Consider the following 20,703-nt stretch of genomic DNA (forward strand, 5'->3'; position numbering starts at 1 on the left):
TGGACGCCAGTCTTTTTATCCACAAAATAGATCAATTGAGCCACATAACCCTGGAGCATTACTTTCTCATGCATAGTCTGTAATTCTCTACACCATTCTTTGTGTTTCTCTGCTGTACCAAGAAATAAAGCCTGTCTTTATTTCTTTTGATAACATATTGTTTCAGTTTGGTTTAATAATTTTTGCTTTCAATTAATGCTGAGTATAGAATTATGTATTAGTAGGCACTTAGTATTAGCTGTGGACTTCATTGGAATTCATGTTATTACTGCCTCAAGTCTTTTAAGGGAAGGCAAATTGGCAAAATGTTCATAAGACATATGGAGAACAAAAATGATTTTTGATGCTTCTTAGAACATGGCTTCTCATTTTGTGAAAATGAAAATGGAAAACTGAAGAAATGGGGAATATGGAGTTAGGTCCAGTGTGCATTAGAGATAGACGATAGCTTAGAAACATCCTTCCCAATGTTCGTAAATCAAATGAAAATGTTCAAGGTAGTAAATGGCTCTTCACATCTCAAACTATTCAGTGTAAGATCTTGACAGAAGTGAAGGTGTCTTTATGCTATGCCTTGTATGTTACTTCCTCACAACACATTGTATCTTGATTAAATAAGGAATAAATTTTACAGGCTGGAGAGATGGCTCAGAGGTTAAGAGCACTGGCTGCTCTTCCAGAGGTCCTGAGTTCAATTCCCAGCAACCACATGGTGGCTCACAACCATCTGTAATGAGATCTGGTGCCCTCTTCTGGTGTGCAGATATACATGGAAGCAGAATGTTGTATACATAATAAATAAATAAAATCTTTAAAAAATAGGAATAAATTTTTCAAGAGGTGGAAGGATATATGCAAGGGTAAGTGGTTATATACTCTTGCTGAATGAAGTAAGGTACAATCAAAGCTAAGGAGGTTGGATACGATAACACACAACTGAAATATCATTTTAGCATTAGTGCTAAACACAGGGTTAAATCCCACCAATCTCTTTTTCTCCCAAGAGCAAAAGGGTACAAACTTGAGGGGACAGGAGAAGATGAGGAAGGGCAGTGGAAGCAAACATGAGCAATGTGAAATGCTATCTATGCATGGAAATTTGTGTATTAAATGTCATGTTCAAACCCAGTACTTTGTGCACCAACTAAAATAAAATAGTTAAACATTTACAGAAGCAATAAAAACGAATTTTTCCTGGAGGCATAGTTCTAAAAGGACCTGTTGATTTTATTTCTAGGGAGCCTTAACATCTCTCAAAGTTAAACTTAGGTATGGGTTAGGTAAAGTGTGAGTATTAATCAAGAATTAACAGTGTAATTTCCTAAATGTTTTCAGTTGTTTCCTAATACATACTTGATAATAATGATTGCATGACCTTTATTATAGTGAATGCACAAATATCTATCAGATATATGGGAACCTATTTTATATAGAAATGCACACTATAAATATGCATTTTTTCAAGAGATTAAACCCATGACTATATCATATTAAATCCTAGTCATTTTAGTCATTGGTCTCTTGAATAAACCATAATTCTTCTTTCCAATCCTTTCAGAGTCATGCAGAACCAAATCTAGTTCCTCCATATATGTTTTATACTGGGTAGAAACATTGCCAGGAGGGACCTATTATAGCAAACTTTACACATGGTTCTTTCCATGAATAAAAGGGAATGACTTTCATATTTTACATGTGTCCTAGACTACTCAGTTACTGTATTGGCTAAAATATATTATTGTCCTAAAGCCCTTTTTGGATCAGAGAACACTACATGGTGATAAAACTTTTCTCTGATGGAAATACCATGGTATAAGTGATTAGATGGGGGAAACAGGAAAATGAGGGGGCTCTAATTAAGGAGGAGAGAAGGAGATAAATGCAGAAGGACAGGGAAGGGTAAAATAACAATAAGGATGTCTGAAAAGTCATAAGGAATCATACTATTAATGATTTACCTAAAGTACTTAAAATAAACATAAGTCACCATGTAAATATTCATATACGGTTTAAATGAAATCTCCCCATCGTTGCTGACAATGCTCCTTCCAAGAGCCAAAGAGCATCTAACAAAAAACTCAAAACCAAGCATCATAGGCTTCTTCTGAGTTGTTGGTTAATGTTGCCCAAGAGTTTCCCAAAATATTATAGGCCATCTCTATTCCCTAGCTTATACCCCAGAAGTAGGAGATGAAAGGGTACCTATTGCTGAAAATACTGTGCAGTTCAGACACTGGGCCCAGGGGTTTCTGAACTGTAACTGATTGAAAGCCTCCTCCCTTAGTATTAGCCTTCTTGGTACCAAAAAGAGCCATGTGTGTTTTCAAAGGAGGGAAGTAACTAATAGTGCTATCTGGATAGGATGCCTATGAACCACAGCAATGGCCAGGGCAACATGACGACAAATTTAGGGTGTAACTAAAAGTAGCGGTATGCATACTGTGGTGGCAGTCAACAGCTTTCTAATTGGCCTTAAGACCCACTCTACAAGAGGGAAAACATGCCTGCACTGAAAACTTAACCAGTTACCCAGGGCTAGTGAAGTCTTGGATCTTGGAGGAATACCTGGGATGAGTACCTACAACTACTTTACTTACCCAGCACAATTCCTAGTGAAAGACCCCTGGAGGCTCAGGACCCCAGGATCTCAGCCCAGGACCGAGGCCACCCCAATGACCATGTGGAGGCGAAAGCTTGATGCAAACTGCATGAGGCTTTATTGTAGTTGTTTAACGAGCTAACCCCATGTTAGCTCAGGCCTTTTGGCCATCCACCATGGTGGGTGACTAGGAAAGACGCTTTGAAGCCACTGCATAGAGATCTTTATAGGGCAGCATAAGGGGAGTGTCTAGGGGTACGCACAGGCTCAGGATTGGTGTGCCTCCAGACTTGTCCTGTGTTGATTGGTCAACTGGTGGTTATGGCCCATAGGCCCTCCCAGGGTGATTGCTATGCTCTGCGCGTCATTGCTGTGCAATTGTCCAGAAAGCACACCCAGAGCCGTAAAGCATAGCACCACTAGCTAACTTCTGATTGGTTCCTTGCCACGAGGCAGGCATCTGACTTCCTAGTGACCAAGACAAGGTCAGGCAAGCACGTGTGTATTCAGCTGTTATGGCTGCTAAAATGGGGAGCTGGTCCCTTCATTAGCTGTATGCTAAATATTTGTTTTTACACAGAGATAAGTATACACCTCACCCCTCATGTAGGACATTTATTTTTGCCACAGAGATGATTAAAGAATACCACAACCAATCAATATGCAGATTAGTGGAAACCAATCCCAATGGAAACATATCAAACACAACTTATGTACCTTAAACTCAGACATTATTACAGAAAAGAGGATGCGGAAAAGATTTTAAGACACAGAACATCAGTAAGATTTTGCTGTAAGAGTGTGTCTCCTACGAATATCAGAAGCTACACTTACAAAGTCTAACCAAAATGGTTACCTAAACAGGAACTGAAGAAGGAGAACAGCAATAGACATGCTAATTGGGACAGAGAAATGCTGAAAGGGGCCTCAGTTTTAAACAAAGAATCACAGGTAATTAAGGAATGCTAAGAACAGGATGCCTGCTAGGGGTGGGAAAGGGACAAGGATTCTGGGTAAAATGGTGGCTGTTATGTGAACATGTATGATGGTATTCCTGACTGGTCTGTATACCCACACCTGTTAATTCTAAAAGGCTAAGAAACCCCTGAAGTCCCTCCTTTAGATATTCCAACAGATTGTTACTACCTATACTTGACATAAAAAATCCTCTGGTTTTCCTTCCATTCTCAAGCCTTTTTGTTTGACAGCTGTCTGATTCAGTGAGCTAACACTTCATAATGTGGTAATGTATCCTTTGAGTGACAGGGGGTAGATACTGCAAATGTCATTAGCAGACTGTAAGACATGATATTTGAAGGAACAAGGAGGTCTCCAAATGCCCTTCAAATCATTCCACATAAATGACTCTCTGGCCTGTCCCTGCTAAATGCGTCAGTAAAAATTTTAACCATCACTGATGGTGACTCACTCTGTGATTGCGTAGATCCAAAAATAGGAAGCAGGAAACACGACTGCCTGTGTGGTCCTTTCGCTCTCTTCTTTCAGCATCTAACCTGCTGAAAAGCTTTGGACAGTGTGCGTGTATTTGTGCGAATGTGCTTACGTGTATGTATGTGATGCTCAGTGTTTCTATTTTAAAACTACCTTGTTTATTAACCACTGAGCCTTATCTGGCTGGGGACAGAATTATTGACAAGACTCTCAGTATAGTTTCTTAGTGTTAAGATTACTTCTATTAATACGTAAATAGACATTCTTCACTGATACATCAGAGACTAGCTTCCTTCAGAAAGATGACAGCAAAATTCACTTGAAAATGCTGGAGGCTTTTCAACAGAAAATGTATGTTTTGTGGGTTATTAGGTTTACAAATGATAAGAGCTCTTTAACCTTAACAAATAAATTCTATTCTGAGAACTGATGAAAACAAAGGCTTGTTATAGGGTATGAGTTTGTATGTATAAATAATACTCTCCAATAAATTTCTTTCTTTTTGCTTCAAAACAGCACAGAAATTGAGTATCAAAACATGCAAGAAAAATGAGAACTGGGTTGAAATATACTCAGCTTTTCACATCCACAAGTTACATATCTAAATTCAACCTCAGGTTGAAAATATTTGGTAAATTTTTTCTATCCTGAACACATAGAGATACATTGCTTATTATTTCTGCAACAATACAGCAACAATTATTTATGCTACATTTATATTGCATTTGACATGGTAAATAATCTAGAGAGAATTTAAAGTGTATGAGAGACTCTACATAAATATTATGTTGCTTTTACGTAAAGAATGACAGCCCATACAAGTTTTGTTATGCAAAGGGCATCTTAAAATCAATCTCTGGTGAATACTCATGGGCAATGATACTACGGAGTTGAGCAAGGATTTCTCAAAGATGAAGTTATCATAGAAATTATTTCTTCTTTTTTTAAAATTTATTTATTTATTTTAGGAGCGATCTTATTTTACATATCAATCCCAGTTCCCTCTCCCTCCCATCTTCCATGCCCCCCCACAGACCCCCCATCCACTCCCCAGGGAGGGTGAGGCCTTCAATCAGGGCTCATCAAAGTCTATCACATCATTGGGAGAGGGCCTAGGCCCGCCTCCGTGCATCTGGGCTGAGAGGGTATCCCTCTCTGTGGAGTGGGCTCCCAAAGTCCTTTTTGTGCACTAGGAATAAATACTGATTTCACTGTCAGAGGTCCCATAGACTACCCAGGCCTCCTAGCTGGCACCCACATTCAGAGGGCTTGTTTCAGTCCAATGCTGGCTCCCCAGCTTTAAAACTGGGGTCCTTGTGCTCTTACTTAGTCAGGTCAGCTGCTTCTGTGGGTTTCTTGACCCCTTTACTTATCACTCCTCCCTCTCTACAACTGGATTCCAGGAGTAAGGCTCAGTACTTAGCTGTGGGTGTTTGCTTCTACTTCCATCTGCTACTGGATGAAGACTCTGGGATGGCATTTAAGGTAGTCATAAATCTCATTACAGGGGAAAGGAATTTAAAGTAGCCTCTCCACTATTGCTTAGATTCTTAGTTGGGGTCATCCTTGTGCATCTCTGGACATTTCCCTAGTGCCAGATTTCTCTTTAAACCTATAATGGGTCCTTCTAATAAGGTATGTCTTTTCTTGCTTGCCTATTTTCTTCCCCCACTCAGTCTTCCTGATCTTCATGTTCTCCTCCCCCTCCTCTTCTCCCCTTCTCTGTTTCCTACCTCTCTCCCCCTTCCCCCTTCCGTGCTCCCAATTTGCTCAGGAGCTCTTGTCCCTTTCCCCCTTTCCTGGGCACCATGTATATCTCTATTAGGGTCCCCCTTGTTTCCTAGCTTCCCTGGAAGTGCGAATTGTAGGCTGGTAATCTTAGATTTTTTTTCTTTTTAATGATCCTTTTACCATTTCAATTTTCTCAAGCCAGCCAATGTTCTTTACACACTCCAAAATGACAGTGATGCTGTCCCTAGATCTTATTTGATGTACCTACATTCTAAAGATTAATCTCATATTTTTTAAAAAAATCTGCTAATTGTAATACATCTCCCTGATTTAACATAGGACATTTTTTGAGGAGACACTTCATGTCCAGTATAGTACTAAATTGGAGATGCAGAGAGATTAAATAGAACAATGATGTCTGATTACTGGAGTTGGTGAACTGATGGATGGCCCGACATGTAGCACCAGAAGTAATGGGCATAAACTACTTTGGTGCTATAGAAGCACTGCGAATTCAGATGGGGAAAGAAGTTTACAAAATAATTTATGGGGATATGATACTTTGTTCTCTATTTTATATTAAAGATATCATTTTCTAGGTGCCGTTTATATAATATGGGTTGTACAAAGGCAAGGAGTCATGAGCAAACATAGAGCAATGAAATAATGGAAAGTAATTTTAAAAAACATGGTTATCAAACACAAAGAAGGTGCCAAAGAAAATGAGACATTGGCCTAGATACTGCTGTGACATTTGAAAGAGTGTGGATACACTTCTATGTAACGAAGCTCCTCTGTGTGTTTTCATTCTAAGCCGATTACTCTGATTACAACAAAGAAGGTACATTGAATAGGGACAAGACTGTTGGCAGGGAAACAAATTAAGGGTTATTGTAGTAATATATACAGGAAAATGATGACAGTCTGAACTAGTTAGTGACATTCTAAACAGAAGCAGATAGAAAAATGGAAGCTGACAAACCAAAATGATCCCTAACACAGTACTGATACTTTGTACATGTGAGTTCATTATTTACTTATATAAAAAATTAAGATACCTCTTTGAAATAGGGGCTCACATTATTTCCATCCTCATAGGAAAGAAACCAAGGCACCAAAGAATAAGTTAAATAAGTTAAAGAAAGGAGGAATAAAGCCCACATATTCTTGTTTCAAAGATGTTTGATTCCAGTTAGGTACTAAATATCAAAGCTATATGATATGTTAATGTATTTGTCATGAAGAAAGGATGCAGAGTGGTGGGAAAGTAGAAGGTAAGGATGCTTTTCAAGCCCCTAATTGTGATTGTTCTTACCTCAGCAAAATGAAAGAAAAGAGATACAGTGGTATGGAGAAAAATAAGCCAATTAACTCTGTGAGCTACCTAGGATGCAGACATGTATAAATTAGCAAGCTATTGCTAGTAGTTAGAACCACAGGTAAAGACATCAAGAAGGATATACATAAAAATCACAAAGTCAAGTACACACCTTGGAATCACCAATTTAAAAATCATTAGATTTAAGAGGGTTTCATGAATATTGATGAGGAAAATTTATTCAGGTTGAAGAAAATTCAGAGGAGAGAAGTTGCCATGTAAGTCAAGATGACATTTTCTAAAACAAGTTCCAGAAGTCAGATGAAATGGACTAGAGATTGAGAGGAAAATGAAGAAACTGAGGATGTAAATGACAGAATGAAAATACTATTACACAAAGTATGCTGTAAAACAGAGAAGCAATGATAAGAAAATGGAGTGGTTTGAAACATGAGTATTGTGATGGTAGATATTTAGCCAAGTCCATCAGCGCAGTTTGTAATTTCACTTTCAGAGAGCAAATGAGGATGATGAATTTGAAAGCAGCCTTTCATTATGAAGCAAGTTCCAAACCGGCCTGTGATACATAGCTAGATCTTGTCTTAATAAGTAAAGCTATTTGAAGATGTATGTATGTATGTATGTATGTATGTATGTATGTATGTATATGCATATGTGTGTGTGGACTGATGGATGGATAGATAGATAGATAGATAGATAGATAGATAGATAGATAGATAGATAGACAGATAGACAGATAGATAGATCCAGAAATCATAATTAAGATGTAAGACAGAGGTGGTGTTACATAAATCATATTGTTGGAAGAATGAATGGAATGAGAGAAGTATGTGAATCAACTTTCAAGTTCCTAGGTTTTTTATTTATTTTTTTGAAGTACTGGAACTTGACCATAGTACCTAGCATATGCTAGGAGGAACTCTACCACTGAGCTATATTATCAAGCCTTATATTAAGAAAGAGACCTCTCCTCATCAAAATGAAGAGAACAAAGGAAAGATAGGCAAGCTCACAATAATAATATTTCTTCTTGGTGACATCAGAGGTGGAAGATTTAGTGATTTTTCTGCTAAAAGATTGCTTTTTCATTTGTTAATAATCAGAATGAGGCTGGGCTGTGGTGGCGCACACCTTTAATCCCAGCACTTGGGAGGCAGAGGCAGGTGGATCTCTGTGAGTACGAGGCCAGCCTGGTCTACAAGTGCTAGTTCCAGGACAGCCTCTGAAGCCACAGAGAAACCCTGTCTCGAAAAACAAACAAACAAGCAGAAAACAACCAGAATGTAAGAATGCAAGTGATGAAATAGAAAATTTAAAGAATAGTGTAAAATTAGATGTAGTCGATGTGTGTGTGTGCATGTGTGTGTGTGTAAGAGAGGGAAAGAGGAAAGAGAGAGAGACAGAGATTTGACACTTGAAAGTATTTACAGGCAGAATTGAGAGTCCAGATCATATTGCAGGTCACAAACTTGTATCATCATCAATTTACATAGTTTTGCATTTCAGGAGCAGATGTATACATAGGGAAAAGATAATTAATAAATTAGTTTAAGTTAAGAATTTGAAAAAATTGCAAATATCTGGCTAATGTTAATATGTGTCAGGAAGGGTGTCTTGAACTGTCCATAGATTGATTCCTTTTTTTGCTTTGTATACATACATAAAATTATATTCTTGTACTCACAGTTTTTTTTCTGATATTTAGAGAATCAAAGCAAAAAGAGTTAACATAACTCAGCCAGCTATACAGAACTTAGTACCAAACAGATTTAAGTTGTACAATCTAGGCTTTTTATTTATTGTGAATGGATAAATGAATATAAGTCTTCTAGAATCAGAAATGATGGAATAGTCAAGGGACTGGGGCATTTTTATGATTTGAAGAACAGGTATAGAAATAGCTAAATAGATGCTATCACTGGAGAGAAGAAAATGTAGCTTCATGTTTCCAATTGGGAATACTTCTGGATGGTCATATGATAACATAACATAGCATAACATAACAGCTTGCTTGTGTGAAGAAAGAACTGAAATGAAATGCATTTAAAACCGTTAAAATAACGAAGTAGTTTAATATACATCAATAAAAATGAAATTCAACAAACTTGATAGCAGAATTTTACATGGTAAAGATGAAATCAGATGTCATAGTTGTCAGAAAGTACAAATTCCCTAGATTTAATGGACAATAGTGACTGTAGGAGGTTATAAAGGTTATTAAGTAAGAAGTTTAGATGGAGAGTGAAAGATTAATTGCCTGGAAATGACAAATCCTGGGAATGTGGTAGTTCCACCTACATCATAAATAGTTGAAGTTGATGATTCTATGATTTTTAACCAAACTATATATTGATTCCTTATAATCCTTTGCCACAAATACAGGCTTGAATTCAGTCTACTATCTGTTTCAACCATGAGGAGAAATAAACCACAAAATCATTGAAAATGTAAAATATAACCTCATAAAAGGAGTCTTAATATTTTGAACTGCATGGTTAGACAATGTTGCTCTGAGAAAATATGGTTATTAAATGAAACTCTTAGTACAGTCATGGAATACCTCCCTATGGGTTATTGGTTAGAGAGGCCATAGATGTCTCTAAAACAATACAAGACATTCCCATTGATCTTAGTTACCCACCTTAACTACAAGATGAGTCCCTATGGATGAAGACATCACACATTTTGGCAGCAGGACATGATGAAATTAATCTTATACTGACTGGGAAATTTTCTCTATGATAGCTAGTTTTTATACAGCTGGAAGGCACAATTCAGGCTTATGGTGGAGAAAATATATCAATGGGCTTACCCAGCACTGGACACCATAGGCTACCGCACTAACATGCCAAGCAATATGTACCTATTAATGCAATAATATGACTGTTTTGGATAAGTAGTCACTTTCAAATTAGATTTGAGGCCGAATCTACACTAAGGAATTTCATGCCTGGTACTGTAATCATGGTTCGAAGTCCTTATCCCTAGAGTAGTATCTTCTATTGTTATTTTGATAAATAGGCATGATGCCAAAGTGCATTCTAAATATTTTGCTCCTACCAATAGATCTAGGTTTCTTTCAGCCTTGATCAGAGAAGCTTTATTTTTGCAGTGAAGAGCAGTCAATGGAGAGATGCACAATTGGCTGTGATTGGTAATCTTGGTTGTCAATTTGACTACATCTATAATCGTTAAAACCCAAGATGTTGGGCATTCTTGAGAGGGCTTTTCCAAATATTCGAACTTAAAGCCAGAAAATCCACCATAAACCTGGTCTACACCTTTTGGTGGCAGCTCACATGAAAGGACGTGAAAGAAGGAAACTTTGCTTTGGGCCTGCCTGCCCTCACTCTGGTGGGCAAATTCATCTACCATGTTGCTGTAGCTAGTATTACATTCAATTTCTTCAAGCCCAATATAGAGTGTAGACCATCACCTCTTCAGGAATCCTCCAGTGTTTCAGATTTCAGTGATAGATTTCAGCTGCTGAGACATCCTGCCTTGTGGAATGCACAACTATTGGAATCTCATCATTTCCATTGTGAAACATCTATTATTGAGGTACTATGACCCCATTTCGTAAGCCAGTCAAATAACACCCTACACACACACACACACACACACACACACACACACACACACACACACACACACAAATAACTAAACAAATAACAAGGAGAAAGTGAGCCAGCCACAATTATTCACTGTTGTCTGATTTTAATGTAACAATTATAAAAATGAAGGATGGAAAAATCAGTTATAGGATCTACCTTTTACTTTCTTGTTCTGAGGTATGGTCTAATGTAACCAACCCAGATGGGCCTCTCACTGCCTGAAACTAAGCATGAGCCCAAAGTCAGATCCTCCATGATTCATCTCTGTTTAGAGAGCTCATACCCTCCAGGGGTAACTGCTAAATGGATATTGTATCAAACATTGCTCTTATTATTCTAAATAAATATCTATATAGCTATAGGTTAGTGAAGGTTTCAGACCATATAAAGAAGGTTTATTTGTACAGTGGACAATGGTTACTACATAAACAATTCATCAAAGTTCAGAGAAAAAAGTGTGTTAGAATAAATTCATCAGCTGCAAATCTATATCACATGTCATTCTACAAGGCTAAGGTACAGTAATATAAAGAGGAAATAGAAAACCTGTATGAGACACAGGTCAGGACGCCTGGGACAAAACAGTGTCATCTGGATACGACAAAACTAATGCACCCTTAAAGCACAGCAGTTGGAGCTGCTTGTATTAAGACATGCACAATGCCAAGCAAGTCATCCTTCTAGTATGAAGGGTGACAAAGTTCATGAACTCCAAGACTCAGTTGTTGAGAAAACTCACAGAAAAATTTTAGAAGTAGAATAAATTGAGCATAATGCAGAATATCAGGACTAAAGTGTGAAGTACAAGACCTACATCAAATAAGCAAAAGATATGGAAAATAAAAATTAAAAATAAGTTATTGAAGATGTTTTCTTTTTTCCATTGTATATTTCTTGCTTCTTTATCGAAAATCTGGTGGCACTGAGTGTGTGGATTTTTGTCCATATCTTTAATTTGATTACATTGATCAATGTGTCTGTTTTTATGGCAATGCCATGTGTTTTTTTATTATTCCTATAGCTCTGAACTACAGCTTGAAATCAGGGATGGTGATATCAACAGAAGTTTTTTCATTGTACAGAATTGTTTTAGTTACCCTGTGTTTTTTTCAATGTCTGTAAAGAATTGTGCTGGAATTTTAATGGGGATTGTGTTGAATCTATTGATTGTTTTTGGTTAGCATGGGCATTTTCACTATGTTAATCCCATCAGTCCATAAGCATGGGATGTCTTATCATCTTTTGATATCCTCTTCAATGTCTTTATTCAAAGACACAAAATTTTTGTCATACGTGTGTTTCACTTGCTTGGTTAGATAGTTACCCTATACTGCTATAACTTTATGTACCCTATCTGATTACAAGGAAATAAACTTTAAAATTGACAGCAAACAAATCTCTAGTAAATACATAAACTCATGGAGATAAAAACTACTCGTTACTGAATGATGTATGTGTTAAAGGAAAAAAAAAACAAGAAAGAAATAAGAATTTTCTAAAACTTAGTGAAACTGAAAATATAGTACAAGAAGACCTCTGTGACATATTGAAAGCCACCCTACAAGGGAAAATACTAGCCCTAAGTGCCTATATTTAAAAAGTCAGAAAAAAGTCAGAAAGAGCACAAATAAATAATTAATGATACAACTCAAAAATTGGAGAAACAAGAGCAAATAAAATCCAAACCGATTTGAAAGAAGGAAATAATAAAAAGAAAACATAACAAAAAATTCACAACAAAGAAACAATCATTTTGTTGAAGGGGAAGCATACAGAATAGAAACAATCTTTGCAATCTTTACATCTAACAAATGATGACTATCCAGTATATGTGAAGATCTCAAGAAATAGAGTAAAAAAAAATTACTCATTGAAAAATGTGCCTATAATTTGAACATAGAGTTCATAAAAGAAATAATCCCCTAGTTACTAAGGAAATTCAAAAAAAAAACTCCTGGGATTTTATCTTACTCCTGTTAAAATGGCAAATATCAACAACAATAACAACAACAACAAAACCAACAACAGGTACTGCATGGGGATATGGAGAAAGAGAAATTCACTCACTGTTGGTGGGATTGCAAACTGTTCAACCACTCATGAAATCACTGTGTAGAATTGGCAAACAAAAGTAAATCACTAAAAATAAATCTACTGTATGATACAGTTCTACCTATCCCTATGAATGGATACTATTCCGGTCCATACACATCAAGGAGGGCCTAGGCCCTCCCCTAAATGATATGAATGACTTTGAAGGTCCCCCGTGGAAAGCCTTAATATCCCTGGGGAGGAGTAGGGGGATGGGATGGAGGAGATGGTGGGAAACATAGGAGGATGGGAGAGCCAGGGAATAAGGGGATGGATATGTAAATATGAGTGCCTCTAAAATAAAAAAATTAAAAAAATAAATCTACTATATGATACAGTTCTACCACTCCTTGAAATTTTGTAAAGGAACTATCCCTGGTAGATGAGCTGGCTTTTTGGAGCCCATTCCCTATGGTGGGATGCGTTTCTCAGCCTTGATGCACCAGGGAGGGGCTTGATCCAACTCAACTTTATGTGCCAGACTTTGTTGACTCACCATGGGAGTCCTTACTCCCAATGAAGAGCTGCTGGCCTGGGATTGTGGGGAGGTAGGGAGAGCAGGAGAGGGGAAGGGCAGAACTGTGGTTGGTTGATAAAAGAAATAAATTTTTTCTCCATTTTTAATTTAAATTAGAAAGAAGATTGCTTTAAATGTCAATCCCAGCTCCCTCACCCTTCCCTTCTCCCCACTGATACCCTACATATCCCATACCATTTCTGCTCCCTAGAGACAGTGAGGCCTTCCGGGGGGTGGGAGTCTGTCATACCCTTTGGGATAGGGCCTAGGCCATCCCCTATGTGCCTAGGCTGAGAGTGTATCACTCTATGTGAAATGGGCTCCCAAAATCCATTCCTATGCTAGGGATAAGTACTTATCTACTACAACAGGCCCCATAGATGTCCAAGGACTCCTCACTGAAACCCACATTTTATGGGTTCTGGATCAGTTCCATGTTGGTTTCTCAGTTATCATTCAGGGGACCAAGAGTTCCATGCTGTCCAGGTCAGCTGTTTCTGTGGGTTTCACCAGCCTGGTCTTCACCACTTTGCTCATCACTCATCCTTCTCTGCAACTGGATTCCAGTTCAGTTCAGTGTTTAGCTGAGGGTATCTGCTTCTATTTCCATCAGCTGCTGACTGAAGGTTCTAGGATGGCATATAAGTTAGTAATAAATTTCACTATCAGGGGAGGGCATTTAAGGTAGCCTTTCCATTGTTGCTTAGATGGTTAGTTGGTTTCATCCTTGTGGATCTCTGGACATTTCCCTAGTGCCTGATTTCAATTAAAACCTATACTGGCTCACTATCTGATGGTATCTTTTATTTTGCTCTCCTCTATTCTTCCCCATATACAACCTTCCTGTTCCCTTATGTCCTCGTCACCCATCCTCTTCCCCCTTCTCATTCTCCTATCCCACTCTCTCTTCCCCTCATGCTCCCAATTTACTCAGGAGATCATGTCCCTTTCCCCTTCTCTAGGGGATCATTATGTTGCTCTTAGAGTCCTCCTTGTTGCCTACCTTATCTAGTGTAGTGGATTGCAGACTGGTAATCCTTTACTCTATGGGTAAAATCCATACTTGAGACAGTGAATACCATGTTTGTCTTTTTTGTGACTAGGTTACCTTGCTCAGGATGGTTTCTGGTAGTTCCATCCATTTGCCTGCAAATTTCAAGATTCCATTGTTTTTTTACCCGCTGAGTAGTACTCCATTGTGTAAATGTACCACATTTTCTTCATCCATTCTTCAGTTGGAGGGGCATCTAGGTTGCTTCCAGGTTCTGGCTATTACAAATAATGCTGCTATGAACATAGTTGAACAGAGGTCCTTGTATGAATGTGCTTCTTTTGGGTATGTGCCTGAGAGTGGAATTGCTGGCTCTTGAGGTAGACTTTTTCCCATTTTCCTGAGGAATCTCCGTACTGATTTCCAAAATTGCTGTACAAATTGGCACTCCTACCAGCAGTGGAGGAGTGTTCCCCTTTCTCCACATCATCTCCAGCATAAACTGCCCTGGGTGTTTTTTTTTATTTTAGGCATTCTGACTGGAGTAAGATGGCATCTCAGAGTTGTTTTGATTTGTATCTCCTTCATGGCTAAGGATGTTGAACACTTTCTTATGTGTCTTTCAGCCATTTTAGATTCCTCTATTGAGAATTGTCTATTTAGTTCTGTACCCCACTTTTTAATTGGATTATTCGGTGTTTTTGAAAACAGCTACTTGAGTTATAGTAAATTTTGGAGATCAACCCTCTGTTGGAAATGGGGTTTGTGAAGATCTTTTCCCATTTTGTGGGCTGTCATTTTGTTGTGCTGACTCTGTTCTTTGCCTTACAGAAGCTTCTCAGTTTCAGGAGGTCCCATTTATTACTTGTGGATCTCAGTGTCTGAGGTACAGGTGTAATGTTCAAGAAGTTATCTCCTGTATCAAATCATTCAAGGATGCTTCCCACTTTATCTTCTGAAAGTTTCAGTGTGCCTGGATTTATGTTGAAGTCATTCATCCATTTAGACTTAAGTTTTGGGCATTGCGATAGACTTGGATCTATCTGCTATCTTCTACATGCCAGGTTTCAGTTATGTCAGCACCATTTGTTGAAGATGCTTTCTTTATTCCATTGTATATCTTTATAGCTTCTTTGTCAAAAATCAGGTGTTCTTAGGTATGTAGGTTAATATCGGGGTTTTCAATTTAATTCCATTGTTCTACCTGTTTATTTTTGTGCCAATACCAAGCCATTTTCAGGACTATAGAGTTTGAAGTCAGGGATCATGATGCCTCTGGAAGTTCCTTTATTGTATGGAGTTGTTTTAGCTATCCTGGGTCTTTTGTTTCTCCATATGTAGTTGAGTATTTTTCTTTCAAGGTCTGTGAAAAATAATGCCAGTATTTTTATGAGGATTGCGTTGAATCTGTAGATTTCTTTTGGCAAGATTGCCATTTTTACTATGTTGATCCTACCTATCCAAAAACATGAGAGATCTTTCCATTTTCTGGTATCTTATTTAATTTCTTTCTTTAAAGACTCAAATTTCTTGCTGCACAGGTCTTTCACTTGTTTGGTTTTACCCAAACATATTTTATATTGTTTGTGGCTATTGTAAAGGGTGATGTTTCTCTGATTTCTTGCTCAGCACATTTATCATCGATATATAGTAGGGCTACTGATTTTTTTTTCTTAATCTTGTATCCTGCCACTTTGCTGAAGGTGTTTATTGGCTGTAGGATCTCCCTGGTAGAGTTTTTAGGGACACTTATTTATTTAAACTATCATATCATCTGCAAACAGTGAAAGCTTGACTTCTTCCTTTCCAATTTGTATCCCCTTGATCTCCTTTTGTTGTCTTATTGCTCTAGCTAGAACTTCAAGTACAATATTGAAGAGATATGGAGAGAGTGGACAGCCTTGTCTTGTACCTGATTTTGGAGGAATCATGTTGAGTTTCTCTCCATTTAGTTTGACGTTGGTTGTTGGTTTACTGGATATTGCTTTTATTATGTTCAGGTATGTTTTCTCTGATCTCTCCAGGAACCTTATCATGAAGGGGTGTTGGATTTTGTCAAAGGCTTTTTCAGCATCTAGTGAGATGATCGTGTGGTTTTTCTTTTTCAGTTTATTTATATGGTGGATTACAGTGATGGATTTTCGTATGTTGAACTTCATCATGGTGGATGATTTTTCTGATATGTTCTTGGATTCGGTTTGCCAGTATTTTGCATCAATATTCATGAGGGATATTGGTCTGTAGTTGTCTTTCTTAGTTTTGTCTTTGTGTGGTTTAGGTACCAAGGTAATTGTAGCCCCGTAAAAAGAGTTTGGCAAGGAACCTTCTTCTTCTATTGTTTGGAACAATTTGAGGAGTGTTGGTATAAGCTCTTCTTCAAATTTCTGGTAGAATTCTTCACTGAAGCCATAGGGCCCTGGGCTTTTTTTGCTTGGGAGACTTTTGATGACTGCTTCTATTTCCTTAGGGGTTATAGGTCTGTTTAAGTTGCTTATCTATTCTTTATTCAATTTTGGTAAGTTGTACATATGTTTTCATAACTAGCTAGCTAGATGATAGATAAGTGGATGCATGCATGCATACATACATACATAAACATATACATATGTGTGTGAATAATTGATGAAAAAGAACAATGAGGGATGTATGGGAGGGTTTGAAGGATGGAATGGGAAATATAACCATAACCTCAAAAATAAATGTTGTAAATTCTAAAAACAAGTTAAATTCTCTCTTACTTCAAGAAGGAAGAACCAAGACATAATCACAACCAAAAAATAGCAAAACTAAATTCCAACAAGTTTGCATTTCTTTAGCTCCATCATGCACAGCATTGAGCTCTTCTCCAGCCTTTGGACAGCCTCATGCAATGTCTGCTGCTGTCCTTGTTACTAACATCTCCAAAAATACTGGGGTCTTCTGCTGCAACTTAAATGTACTTTCTCCAATAGTCTCTCCTGACATATATTCAGGGACTCTAACCTGCCAAATTGTGCCAAATCCCAGCTTCTTTCCATTTAGCCTACTAACATGGTGTTTTCACTGCTATCAAGTCTCTGCCTTCAGGAAGATCCTCTCCTTGCCTCTCACAATGCAAAATCTCAGCTACTGTCTATGACCCACTCTTATCCTCAAATTCAATAGTTAAAAGCCCTTCACCTATATTGAGATTTATGACCACTTTAAATACCATCATAGAGCCTTCATCCAGTAACTGATGGAGAAGAAGCAGAGATCTACAGCTAAGCACTGATCTGAACTCCTGGAATCCAGTTGTAGAGTGGGAGGAGTAATGAGCAAAGAGGTCAAGACCATGCTGGGGAAACCCACAGAAACAGCTGAACTGAGCAGGTGGTAGTTCACAGACCCCAGTCTGACAGCTGGGGAACCAGCATAGGATTGAACCAGGCCCCCTCAACATGGGTGTCTGTTGGGGGGTTTGGGCAGTCTATGGGGCCGCTGGCTGTGGAAGTAGAATTTATCCCTAGTGCATGAACTAGCTTTTTGGAGCCCATTCCCTATGGAGGGACACTCTTTCAGCCTTGATAGAGCAGGGAGGGTCTTGGTCCTGACACAAATGATGTGACAGACTTTGATGATCCCCCATGCGATGCCTCACCCTCTCTAAGGAGTGGATGGGGATGGGATGGGGAGATGGTGGGGGAAATGTGAGAACATGAGGGAGAGGGAACTGTGATTGATATGTAAAATAAGATTGTTTTTAAATTAAATAAAAAAGTTAATTTAAAAAATCAGTAGTACCTGAGAGATTCTTACACATTGCCAAGTTGCCAGCATGACATACAACCTTGCATACCTCAGGATCACAGTTTCTTTTTTCTGGCAGTGACGAAATATTTCTAGATTTACAATCCTCAGTGATATTGCTTTCTTATTAATCTCCCATAATTTCTCAGCCCCAGCTGATTAGCATCAAATATTCCAGTAAAACAAAGATTTCAGTTTATTGTTTCTGGTCTCTTTTAACCACAGCCAATTTGCTAGCCCCATTTGACTAGAGTTACAGATTCTTTTTTTAAAAGATTTATTTATTTATTTATTTATTTATTTATTTATTTATTTATTTATTGTATATACATTGTTCTGTCGGCATGTATCCCTGCAGGCCAGAAGAGGGTACGAGATCTCATCATGGATGGAATTTAACTCAGAACCTCAGGAAGAGAAACCAGTGCTCTTAACCTCTGAACCATCTCTCCAGCCCAAGCCACCCGATTCTTAACCCTAAAAATATCAACTCCAGTAGAGTCTTTAAAGAACCCTCAAAGTCTGCTCTGAAACTTCAGAAGCCAGGCCTTCATTATCTGCATTGCTCTCAACATTCTTATCCTTTAAATATTCCACAGAACAGTTCAGTAAGCTCTGAACCCTCAATGGTTTTTCCAGCCCAAAGTTGCAAAATGTTACCACAGTCCTCACAAAACATATGTTTATGTCTGTCACAACAATTCCCCGTGAACTGATGCCCACTTCTGTCTTAGGGCTTCTACTACTGTGATAAAACACCATGACCAAAATCAATGTTGGAAGGAATGAGTTGATCTCATCTTACAGCTCTCAGGTCACATTCTATCACTGAGGGAAGTCACCTCAGATACTTAGAGGCACTAAATGGAGCAGAAGCCATGGAGGAGTGATGATTACTTACTTGCTCTCTATGGATTGCTCAACTTGCCTTCTTACAATGCCAAGGACCACTTTCCAGGAGTGGTAAAAGCCACAGTAAACTGTGTCCTCCCACATCAATCATCAACCAAGAAAATGCATCACAGACTTGTCTTCAGGTCAGGTTTGTGGGGACGTTTTTCTCAATTAAGGTTCCTTTTTCCCAAACAACTCTAGCTTGTGGCAAGGTAACATAATTCTAGCCAAAATATGTGTGCTAATCATAAATTATTTTTGAAGTGTGCTATGTGTCATTGGAAAGTGAATAAAAGGCAAGTAGTAGAAGATGATATATAATGAAGGGCCAGATCATACAACATCTTTGAACTCATTCTTCAAATCATAAATACCTAGCGTTGTGTTGTGTAGATGTATGTGTATGTGTACATATATAAACATTACATATATTGATATTTTCCCTCATATATAAGAGAGATCAACAATTTAACTTGAGGTATCTGTAAATAAAGCAAGGCAATCTGGATTTTTAATGATGCTCCTATGGAAGATATTTAAATACATCTTTGCTAGAACAGTTGACTTCCTGATTGTGTCCAAAGGCAACTAAAAGAAGAAGAAAGGGCAACCTCCTCACCTTGACTCACTCTGCAAAGGTATTTTGAGCATTCAGAGTGTCCATCTAAACTGTTAATTGAGATCATGATAGACTCTCCACTAAATTACCTCATATAGCATAAAAATGTTTTTTATGTTGTTTCTTGCCCTAGACTGTTTTATTATACAGAATAGTTCTGGTATATATTTGTGAGACAAGGTAACTGCAACATTTGGATAGACCTAGAAATTTCACCATCTGTCAGGCATCACCCATCCAACACAGAAAAATCAATGACATATTCTTAGGGAAAAGAAGTAAATTACCCTGAAAGTTTATTGAGATAATAGAAACTGTGGGGTACAAGAGTATATTAAAATTCTACCTGGAAACAAGGCTCAAGAACTTTTCAGACACACCACACAGAGAAAATGGTGCAATTCCCTTGTCTGTATCTCACAAGTGGATGGACAATAATGGCATGGTCCCATAGCAACTTGAAATTTTATGTGTGTGTCAAGGATTGCCTTCATATCTATTCGGTCCCCTGGTGTTTATGTGGCCTACCTAACTGCTTTTTTGTCCATTTATTGGCTCATGTGAACACGGCCTGAACCTGCAATTTGCTGCTTTAGACCTAGTTTGGCCTTTCACCTCACAGCTGAAGTCTGCTGCTGTTGTTCTCAAACCCTGACTCCAGCAGCTGCAGCTCCCTGCAGGCATTAGTCACTTTGGTCATCTTACCATTACATACTCTCCTCATCCACTTCTGAAATGTCACCAACTCTGTTGTAGACTTTTTAATTTGTATTCATTTTGTGAATCATATATGCATAGAGATATGTTTGCTGTGGAATATTAGTAACCAAGATTAAAATAAAATAAATTGCCTTCACCTTGACCAGGTTACCAATTTAAGTGGGATTATATGACAAATTTCTCTCAATAAACCTGTTGAACTTCGTAAACTTAGTGTTTCATAATAGATTCTGACATAGTGAAAAGACACAATGTATTCTTCTATGTTTTTGACAAAGTGCATTTGTGACACCATCTCATTTCTCTTCAAGGCTGAAAGTGAAGGAAAATCATTATCCTAAATCTGCAGACACTTTAGATTTCATGAA

The 20,703-nt window shown here is 38.0% G+C and overlaps 1 long non-coding RNA gene across 1 annotated transcript in view; it reads left to right on the top strand.

The window, feature by feature from the left end:
• Positions 1 to 20,477, top strand: part of LOC107978846 — a 51,931-nt gene extending 31,454 nt beyond the window's left edge. The window contains exon 5 of the long non-coding RNA XR_003488184.2: positions 18,461 to 20,477. This is a non-coding gene — a long non-coding RNA (uncharacterized LOC107978846). The remainder of the gene's footprint in view (positions 1 to 18,460) is intronic.
• Positions 20,478 to 20,703: the final 226 nt, after the last annotated feature.

This window comes from Cricetulus griseus, chromosome X (genome assembly GCF_003668045.3).
Source record: "Cricetulus griseus strain 17A/GY chromosome X, alternate assembly CriGri-PICRH-1.0, whole genome shotgun sequence".
In the NCBI taxonomy this organism is placed as follows: domain Eukaryota; kingdom Metazoa; phylum Chordata; class Mammalia; order Rodentia; family Cricetidae; genus Cricetulus; species Cricetulus griseus.